Source organism: Salmo salar, chromosome ssa01, assembly GCF_905237065.1.
Source record: "Salmo salar chromosome ssa01, Ssal_v3.1, whole genome shotgun sequence".
NCBI lineage: Eukaryota > Metazoa > Chordata > Actinopteri > Salmoniformes > Salmonidae > Salmo > Salmo salar.
In genome coordinates this window covers 16,743,702-16,753,989 of record NC_059442.1, presented here as the reverse complement: position 1 = coordinate 16,753,989, position 10,288 = coordinate 16,743,702, and the positions used below count along the sequence as shown (strand labels likewise).

The 10,288-nt window shown below is 41.2% G+C and overlaps 1 protein-coding gene across 2 annotated transcripts in view; it reads left to right on the top strand.

The window, feature by feature from the left end:
* Window positions 1–897: 897 nt before the first annotated feature.
* The window catches only part of LOC106567684 (proenkephalin-A), a 40,764-nt gene continuing 31,373 nt past the window's right edge, over window positions 898–10,288 (top strand). Inside the window, exon 1 of one of the 2 annotated variants that reach the window (XM_014137299.2) lies at window positions 898–992. The gene's annotated coding sequence lies outside the window, so the exon portion shown is untranslated. Of the gene's footprint in view, window positions 993–3,597; window positions 3,986–10,288 lie in introns of those variants that run through there. The other variant, XM_014137452.2, reaches the window with a different exon arrangement.

Genomic DNA, 10,288 nt, shown 5'->3' with positions numbered 1-10,288 from the left:
AGACCATCAGTAGCTAGATTATTTAACTATTTTAGTTGACATGCCTACTGGTAAGGTTGGTAGTCTTCAGAAAAGCAAGCAATAACTAAATGTACTGAATAACACACATTCCTTTCCATCTTTTACCCAGAGATGCACAGAAGCTTATTTCATTGCTTTAAAAAAGGACTCACCAGTCAGGAGGATAGAGACAGCTCAAGATGTATGCTTAGAATATACATATATTTTTTATATAGAATTGAGCATAATGATTATAGCTCTATAATGCAGGAAAAAGCTGTTTCAGGTGTTTGAAAATTGCTAAATGTGTTGGGTAGCTGAAGTAGGAGACCGCAGGTTATACGTTGGCATTGACAAACTAATGTAAGTCTGCCTGTCCATCATATGTAATAAGCTTGCTTCCTTCCTTCCTTCCTTCCTTCCTTCCTTCCTTCCTTCCTTCCTTCCTTCCTTCCTTCCTTCCTTCCTTCCTTCCTTCCTTCCTTCCTTCCTTCCTTCCTTCCTTCCTTCCTTCCTTCCTTCCTTCCTTCCTTCCTTCCTTCCTTCCTTCCTTCCTTCCTTCCTTCCTTCCTTCCTTCCTTCCTTCCTTCCCTCTCTCTCTCGCTGTCTCTCTCTATCTCTCTCTCACTCTCTTTCAAGTGTCCCCCTTTCTCTCCCTCTCTCCATCTCTCCAACCCCTCTCTCTTTCACTAGGTTTCTGTCTAAGTCTCCAACCCCTCTTTCTCTCACTAGCTCTCTGTTTCTAAGTCTCCAACCCCTCCCTCTCTCGTTCCACTCTCTCCATCCCCCTCCTCTCTGTGATGAAAGTGAAAGGGGGATGCAGGGGGCAGCACCAAAGGGAGGGGTGTGCCCCTCTATAAGAGGTCTGAGCAACAGCCTGTCTGTATAGATGAAATACACTGAGAAAGAAGACAGGACACTAACTAGAGCTGCTGCACTGTAGACCAAAGTCACTTAAAGGACCTGCGCCCAAACCCCTCTATAGTACTCAGGTAAGACTGACCTTAGACCTTCAGACTTGGCTTAAGGTGGGGATGGGGAGAACTCACCTGGCTTGATTTTGTTGCTGGGACATTTCCCTGGCTGACACTGAAGGAGTATAGGTTCAGTTTTAAACCTGAGAAGTTGCCTAACAGCTCAGTGCAGTTTGGTTTATCTTCTGGTGGCTGGTTTATTTATAGGGTGGCATGTGTTTTTAGGGTTAGTTAGTTATCAGTTTGAGCAATGTAGAATTTCTCTCTGGGTTCTTGCTGAAGTATGGAGGAGTTTTCCCACTGTCATTTACAGGTAAAGCATGTAGAATGCCACTGAAACAAATGAGTTAAAAAGGAAAATAAAAACCACACAGTAAGTGAGCAACAATTTGGGAGATAAGACTGATTTATTTGATGCAATATCAAGACATAAGGAGAGGACAATAAATTGCTAAGGAGAAGAAAATACTATTACTTTGGATTTTATTCATCAAGTTAGAATGTGAAATTACATGGCAATATTTTAACTTGATAACGATTTAATTGTGTTGTATGGTATATTCTTCGTGGAGATTCGCGATGTGTACAAGAGTAACTGCTGGTACACAGTCACTGCTTAATCTGAGCACTCTTTCTCTTTTATTTGCTCTATTTTTCTTTCTGTGTTCTCTCTCTCTTTATGTGTTTCTCTCTCTCTGTGTTCTCTCTCTCTTTATGTGTTTCTCTCTTTCTGTGTTCTCTCTCTCTTTATGTGTTCTCTCTCTCTCTGTGTTCTCTCTTTCTGTGTTCTCTTTCTCTTTCTGTGTTCTCTCTCTCTTTATGTGTTTCTCTCTTTCTGTGTTCTCTTTCTCTTTCTGTGTTCTCTCTCTCTTTATGTGTTTCTCTCTTTCTGTGTTCTCTTTCTCTTTGTGTTCTCTCTCTCTTTGTGTTCTCTCTTTCTGTGTTCTCTTTCTCTTTCTGTGTTCTCTTTCTCTTTATGTGTTTCTCTCTTTCTGTGTTCTCTTTCTCTTTCTGTGCTCTCTCTCTCTTTATGTGTTTCTCTCTTTCTGTGTTCTCTTTCTCTTTCTGTGTTCTCTCTCTCTTTGTGTTCTCTCTCTCTTTGTGTTCTCTCTTTCTGTGTTCTCTCTCTCTTTCTGTGTTCCCTCTCTCTTTCTCTGTTCTCTCTCTTTCTGTGCTCTCTCTCTTCCTCGACTCTCTTTCTGTGTTCTCTCTCTCTTTGTGTTCTCTCTCTCTTTCTGTGCTCTCTTTCTCTTTATGTGTTCTCTCTCTCTTTCTGTGCGCTCTTTCTCTTTCTGTGCTCTCTCTGTGTTCTCTCTCTCTTTCTGTGCTCTCTTTCTCTTTCTGTGCTCTCTCTCTTTCTGTGTTTCTCTCTCTCTTTATGTGTTTCTCTCTCTCTGTGTTCTCTCTCTCTTTATGTGTTTCTCTCTTTCTGTGTTCTCTTTCTCTTTCTGTGTTCTCTCTCTCTTTGTGTTCTCTCTCTCTTTGTGTTCTCTCTCTCTTTGTGTTCTCTCTCTCTTTGTGTTCTCTCTTTCTGTGTTCTCTTTCTCTTTCTGTGTTCTCTTTCTCTTTCTGTGTTCTCTCTCTCTTTATGTGTTTCTCTCTTTCTGTGTTCTCTTTCTCTTTCTGTGTTCTCTCTCTCTTTGTGTTCTCTCTCTCTTTGTGTTCTCTCTTTCTGTGTTCTCTTTCTCTTTCTGTGTTCTCTTTCTCTTTCTGTGTTCTCTCTCTCTTTCTGTGTTCCCTCTCTCTTTCTCTGTTCTCTCTCTTTCTGTGCTCTCTCTCTTCCTCGACTCTCTTTCTGTGTTCTCTCTCTCTTTGTGTTCTCTCTCTCTTTCTGTGCTCTCTTTCTCTTTATGTGTTCTCTCTCTCTTTCTGTGCGCTCTTTCTCTTTCTGTGCTCTCTCTGTGTTCTCTCTCTCTTTCTGTGCTCTCTTTCTCTTTCTGTGCTCTCTCTCTTTCTGTGCTCTCTTTCTCTTTCTGTGCTCTCTCTCTCTTTCTGTGCTCTCTTTCTGTGCTCTCTCTCTCTGCGTTCTCTCTCTCTCTTTCTGTGCTCTCTTTCTGTGCTCTCTCTCTCTGCGTTCTCTCTCTCTCTTTCTGTGCTCTCTTTCTGTGCCCTCTTTCTCCTTGTGTTCTCTCTCTCTTTCTGTGCTCTCTTTCTCTTTGTGCTCTCTCTCTCTTTCTGTGCTCTCTTTCTCTTTGTGCTCTCTCTCTCTTTCTGTGCTCTCTCTCTCTTTCTGTGCTCTCTCTTTCTGTTCTCTCTCTCTTTCTGTGCTCTCTCTCTCTTTCTGTGCTCTTTCTGTTCTGTGTTCGCTCTCTCTTTCTGTGATCTCTCTCTCTGTGCTCTCTCTCTTTCTGTGATCTCGCTCTCTCTCTCTGTGCTCTCTCTTTATATGCTCTCTTTCTCTTTGTGTTCTCTCTCTTTCTGTGCTCACTCTCTCTTTCTGTGCTCACTCTCTCTTTCTGTGCTCTCTCTCTCTTTCTGTGCTCTCTCTCTCTTTCTGTGCTCTCTCTCTCTTTCTGTGCTCTTTCGCTCTCTTCTGTGCTCTTTCACTCTCTTCTGTGCTCTTTCACTCTCATCTGTGCTATCTCTCTCTTCCTGTGCTCTTTCTCTCTATTCTCGGTGCTCGTGGCACAGTTAAAGTCCTGACCCATGACAGGAGCATATTTCTCCCATCACTCTCATTATCCTCCTATTGATCCCCTGGTCTTTAAATCGATTCATCTCCACCAAGACGATGCAAGACTATTATTTTCCACAGTTAACACCCCAGGGAGAAGGTTAAATCTTTATGCTTTCGGTGCAAAATACTGTCTGCAAAGACATTTCCTGTTGATGATCTGATGACGGCAGAGAACTAACCACATGGCTGCTCATGACTTAGGCTAAAGCCCGGGGGCAGTTTCTGTTGCTTTCCAGGACTCACTTTGTGTGTTCTGTCAATGGACCACCACTTAATGAGGGGCTATCTACAGCTGTAGTCCATAAATCATTTGTTCACAGTAGGGGAGAGTGGGGTAAGTTGCGCTCTTTTATACATTCAGCATTACTCCGTCAAGGGCAATACAGTGTTCTTTCTAACAAACATCTACATATATTTCAGGATGTTGTGTATCCCTGGAAATAATATGAATTCATGTAGACATTACAGTTTTGAAAACATAGCTTGTCCAAAAAAAGTGGTCTCTTGGCACTTTTTTGTTTGCCTTGGGGTAAGTTGAGCTGCTGGACAGGGTAAGTTAAGCCGACTATAAATTTCTATACTGAATGAAATACTTAAATTGTCTCACCTTACCCCAAGGCAAACCTTTTGAATATATTAGCCCACACAGCTACAAGGATGCTTTTTCATGCTAGGTTTAAGACCTCATATTGAAGCGTATAGAGACCCCAACTGACGTATAGAACAATCTTACAATTTTCTACTTTGGTTTAGATACAAGCATCACGAAACCTCTAACACAATACATTCATTTGATTTGGTGAAAGTCCGTTTTTTTGGGCCTAACTTGCTTACCACTCTTTTTCCATGTGGTTTCTTCCTTCACAGACTCCATGCAATTATGACCTATTTCAAAAAAGATTTGGCCAAATTATTAATTTTGTGTATGGTTTCCTAGAAACAAGGGTGACTCAACTTACTTCTTTGGCTCAATTTACCCCACTCTACTAGAATTATATTTACTGCCTAGAGCTATTCTGGTGCTGTGAATGAGAGGAAAGCCCTAGACAGTTAGCAGTGCAGTGGGTTAACATACAAGCCTTACTGCACCAACCCTAAATGAACAAATTCAATATAAGAGTGCTAGTGAGGTGCTCAGGGTCCTACACAGATGTAGGATCTTAATTTGATCACCCTGTTGCAGGAGAACTTTCCTGCAATGCAGGAAATGTAAAACCTGTAGTGTATTTGAGGTTTCAAAACTGGTTCAAATTAAGATCCCACATCTGTAGTTATTGTTCCTCTGTCATTCATTTGACTTAGAATCAGAATTGTCTGCATTTTGATGGACATGGTGTCTTTTAGAAATTATACCATTTTCCTTACTAAAGCCGATATTGGGTTAATCGGGGTCAGTTTAATTTCTGTCTTTTTAATTTGCTTTTATTATAAATGTAATCTATACCTGGTTACCGAGATTATTTTAAAGGCTTATTCCATACCTGGTTGAACAGTGGTTTGATGGAGGTGTTTTTCTTTGAATATCAGTCAATATCAATTTGGGTTTGTTCAAAGGAGTCAATCAGGATTAGCTTTCAACTGATTATAGGCTTAAGCTGTACATGGCTAGCTGCCCCGTGGGAGATAAAGGCTAATCGGGGGGTGAATATTGCGCTTTCCAGAGAGAGGTGAAGGCACAGAGGGACTCAGGAGGTCAGGTTCAAAGCTACACATTGACTGGAGCTGCTATCGGTCAAACTTCATTATATCTAGAGGTTTCAGAGCACAATGGAAATCTACTCAATCAAATTAGCCTTTTACTTTTCTCAGAAGATACTCCATATATATGCTGTGTTTCAAATTAGGCTTGCATTAGCTCCCTAAGCAAATGCTTAGCCTTTAGCTCAGTGGGCTTCTACAGCTTTACGGTGCACAGACGACCCAGGGTGAAACCCAGTAGACGGATAATATCGTCTCAGGGAAAGGGTTTTCTCCACTTAGTCTGCGTCTTCTGATTAGACACAGAGAAAGAGAAAGAGATAAAGAGAGAGAGTGTGTGTGTGTGTGTGTGTGTGTGTGTGTGTGTGTGTGCGCGCGCAACTAGCTCTCACAGTCTCACGTCAGAATTTAACGTTCATCCATGTTTCTCAAACGTCACATTTTTAAGTGTTTATGTTTACTCACATTTTTAAGGTTAGGGTCAAGTTTAGGCATTAACTCAGAGTGGTTATGGTAAGGGTTAAGGTTTGGGATAGGCTGAAAACAAAAATCTCATAAACAACTTTCTATTGCTGGATTCGAACGTGTGACCTTTGATATCAGAGGCAGATGCTTACAAAACCAAACCCTACTTGAAGGTAACATCGGTCACTGTTGCCCCTAGTGGCCGATTGTCATCAGACCTGGATGGATGTCGAATACTGACTTGTATCACGGGTGACCTGGCTGGTGTGTGTGTGCATGTTTTCTCGCCTGTGTGTGTGCGTGTGCATGCCTCCATGCTCGCCTATGTGTGTGTGTGTGTGTGTGTGTGTGTGTGTGTGTGTGTGTGTGTGTGTGTGTGTGTGTGTGTGTGTGTGTGTGTGTGTGTGTAAAAGAGAGAGAAAGAGAGAGGAGTGTGTAAATGTGATTTTAAAGGGATTTCAAGACAATTAGATGCGGCCTCCTCAGACCTGGGGGCAAAATAATTCAAAGCTCTCCCCATCCGGCACGACACAGATTTGAGGAAACTGTGAAATTAGCTCTTGATCAGCTCTCTGTTGTTCTTCTGTGCAACCGTTTGAACGGTCCTCAGCATCAGATAGAGGACCAAGATAGGTTCTACTCTGGAGTTATGTCAGTGACATGGTGTATGTTACGCTAGTTTGTAACAGTTGTACAGTTGTTGGAAACCCTCCCGTATAGTTGTGGATCAGTTGTATAGTACAACTACCGGCAGTAGAAGGCAGCCACTCAGCTTGAGAAAAAAGAACCCATTAAGACTAAAGGGATCCCTATTAGAAAGTCATCAAACTGCATTCCTAATATCCCCGAGGTGACAAGGTACAAATCTGTCGTTCTGCCCCTGAACAAGGCAGTTAACCCACTGTTCCTAGGCCGTCATTGTAAATAAGAATTTGTTCTTAACTGACTTGCCTAGTTAAATAAAGGTTAAAAAAAAATATATCACATAAATATGGATGCCATACTGGATACGTTTTACAAATCTCGGATGAATTGAGGGAGAAATAAAATTAAAAATCACTATGTTTTGCATATGCCTATAATACGCAGAGCCCCAATTGAGAACCCATTCCAACAAGTTGTGTCCTGGGTCGTGTTCAATAGGCACGAAATGGAAGAAAACGTTTTAAAACACTGTACTAGGGACATGCAACATTAACTCATCCAATAAGAACGCTCATTTTCATTACGTTGTGCCTTATGGAACACCACCCCGTTTACACAACCTACTGAGAAGAGTCCTGAATCTCCCTTGAAAAGCAGATAATGACAGACAGTTCCCTGAAGAAAAAAAACGTTGTTCTTCTTTTCTCCTAAGTGGCTCTTCCTTGTTGGATAAAACAGGAGCTGAACAGGATGACACGCGAAAAGATGTGTTTGGAGGGGAAACGGCGGTGGGTGAGGACTTTGTGTCCATTCCCCCTCAATTCCTGACAGGGGTGTTCTTTGTCTGCCACATCACGGGTGTCACATCACATCAACTCTGCAGCTGCCTTTCACAGCATCACTGCAGGTCTGAGTCAGGTGTGTTATGCTATTATTATTAAATACAGATGTAGGATCTTAATTTGAGCCAGTTTGCTACAGCAGGAAAATAATCCTGAGGCAACAAGAAATGTGAATTATTATGTGGATTATAATTAATGGACATTTTTGTAGGGGTTGATACATTTTTCGTAAGGGAAATTCAAGTCAGAAACCTCAAATACACTAGAAGTCTAAAAGTTCCTGAATTGCAGAAAAGTTTGCCTGCAACAGGGTGATAAAATGAAGATCCTACATCTGTATAAGACAGTGTATAATTATATAGCCTCTGACTAGTCTCTAACAACCGGATGTTCCAGATTTCAGGGGAAAAAGAGCCTGCATCTACTCCTCCTCCACATTTACTGGATTGGTTAAACAGAGCAGAAGATAACCTCCCCTGACAGTTATTTTCCTCCTCCTAAAGACCAGTATGTAGGGGATCTAGTTTCATCAACTTTTAGTGATGGATGAAATGCGCCTGATGGCGTTAATGATAGTGGAATAATAATAGCTACTGTAAATTGGACACTGCAGTGAGATTAACAAGAATTTAAGCTTTCTGCACATATAAGACATGTCTATGTAGAGCAGGTATTCCCAGGGGTACGCACAATACCATTGGGGGTACGCCAAATAAAAATGGGATTCACATTTTTTTCTTCACATTTTCAAACAGTCCATTTATATTTTCCAACAGGGCTATACATTTGGGTGAGTTTTTCTTCTCGCCTGAGTAGCCTCATTTCACTGACAAAAATTCATTTAAACCATCTTGTGTTCAGCGAAATAACAACACAATGTCAAATACAGGTAGCCTAGTCAAATAATTAACATCCAATCACATTAACCGTTACTCTCTCGCAGGAATTCCACTAACGGTCCATATGTAGCCAAACGTAGCTGCTGCTCATGTTGGCATCTATACTGATGGCGCAAAAGCCATGACAGGGACACATAGTGGAGAGGTAACACGTGTGCAAGCAGTTGCTCCCGACGCCACTTGGGTACACTGCAGCATCCACAGAGAGGCTCTTGCTGCCAAGGGAATGCCTGACAGCTTGAAAGACATTTTGGACACTACAGTGAAAATGGTTAACTTTGTTAAAGCAAGGCACTCTTGTGTATTTTCTGCATTATGCAATGATATAGGCAGCGACCATGTAACGCTTTTACAACTGGTGGTTATCAAGGGGCAAAGTATTGACACGTTTTTTTAGTTGAGAGACGAGCTTAAAGTTTTCTTTACTGACCATAATTTTCACTTGTCTGACCGCTTGCATGATGACGAGTTTCTCATACGACTGGCCTATCTGGGTGATGTTTTTTTCTCACCTGAATGATCTGAATCTAGGATTATAGGGACTGTCAGCAACTATATTCAATGTGTGGGACAAAATTGAGGCTATGATTAAGAAGTTGGAGCTCTTCTCTGTCTGCATTAACAAGGACAACACACAGTTCTTTCCATCATTGTATGATTTTTTTGGTGTGCAAATGAACTCAAGCTTATGGAAAATGTCAAATGTGATATAGCGAAGCACCTGAGTGAGTTGGGTGCACAATTATGTAGGTACTTTCCCGAAACGGATGACACAAACAACTGGATGTATTATCCCTTTCATGCCCTGCCTCCAGTCCACTTACTGATATCTGAACAAGAGAGCCTCATCAAAATTTCAAAAAGCGGTTCTGAGAAAATTTTATTTGATCAGAAGTACTGCCAGATTTCTGGATTGGGCTGCTCTCAGATTATCCTGCCTTGGCAAATCGCTCTGTTAAGATACTGATGCCCTTTGCAACCACGTACCTATGTGAGAGTGGATTCTCGGCCCTCACTACCATGAAAACTAAATACAGGCACAGACTGTGTGTGGAAAATGATTTAACCTGTCTGGGAACCCGGGACGCTTGCGTCCCACCCTAGTCAACAGCCAGTGGAATCGCGTCGCGCGAAATACAAATACCTCATAAATGCTATAACTTCAATTTCTCAAACATATGACTATTTTACACCATTTTATAGATACACCTTTCCTGAATCGAACCACGTTGTCCGATTTCAAAAAGGCTTTACAGCGAACGCAAAACATTAGATTATGTTAGGAGAGTACCCAGCCAAAAATAATCACACTGCCATTTTTAAAGCAACTAGCATGCATCACAAATACCCAAAACACAGCTAAATGCAGCACTAACCTTTGACAATCTTCATCAGATGACACTCCTTAGGACATCATGTTACACAATACATGCATTTTTTGTTCGATAAAGTTCATATTTATATATAAAAACAGCATTTTACATCGGCGCGTGACGTTCAGAAAATATTTTCCCTCAAATGCTTCCGGTGAACCAGCGCTACAATTTACAAAATTACTATTCGAAAACATTGTTAAAATGTAATATTGTCATTCAAAGAATTATAGATTAACATCTCGTGAATGCAACCGCATTGCCAGATTTAAAAATAACTTTACTGGGAAATCACACTTTGCAATAAACGAGGTCCTATGCTCAGAAAAATAGGCTAGGCGATACAGGTTAGCGCCATCTTGGAACCATCTAAAATCAAATATACTGTAAATATTCCCTTACCTTTGATTATCTTCATCAGAAGGCACTTCCAGGAATCCCAGGTCCACAACAAATGTAGTTTTGTTCGAAAAAGTTGATAATTTATGTCCCAATAGCTCCTTCTTGTTAGCGCGTTCCGAAGGCTACTCATAATGTACGAGGCGCACGGGACTTGTCGTCACGAATGTGCAAAAAATATATATTTACGTTCGTTCAAACATGTCAAACGTTGTATAACATAAATCTTTAGGGCCTTTTTCAATCAGAGCTTCAATAATATTCAAGGCGGACGATTGCATTGTCTTACTAAATGTTTCGGAATGAAAGGGTACCC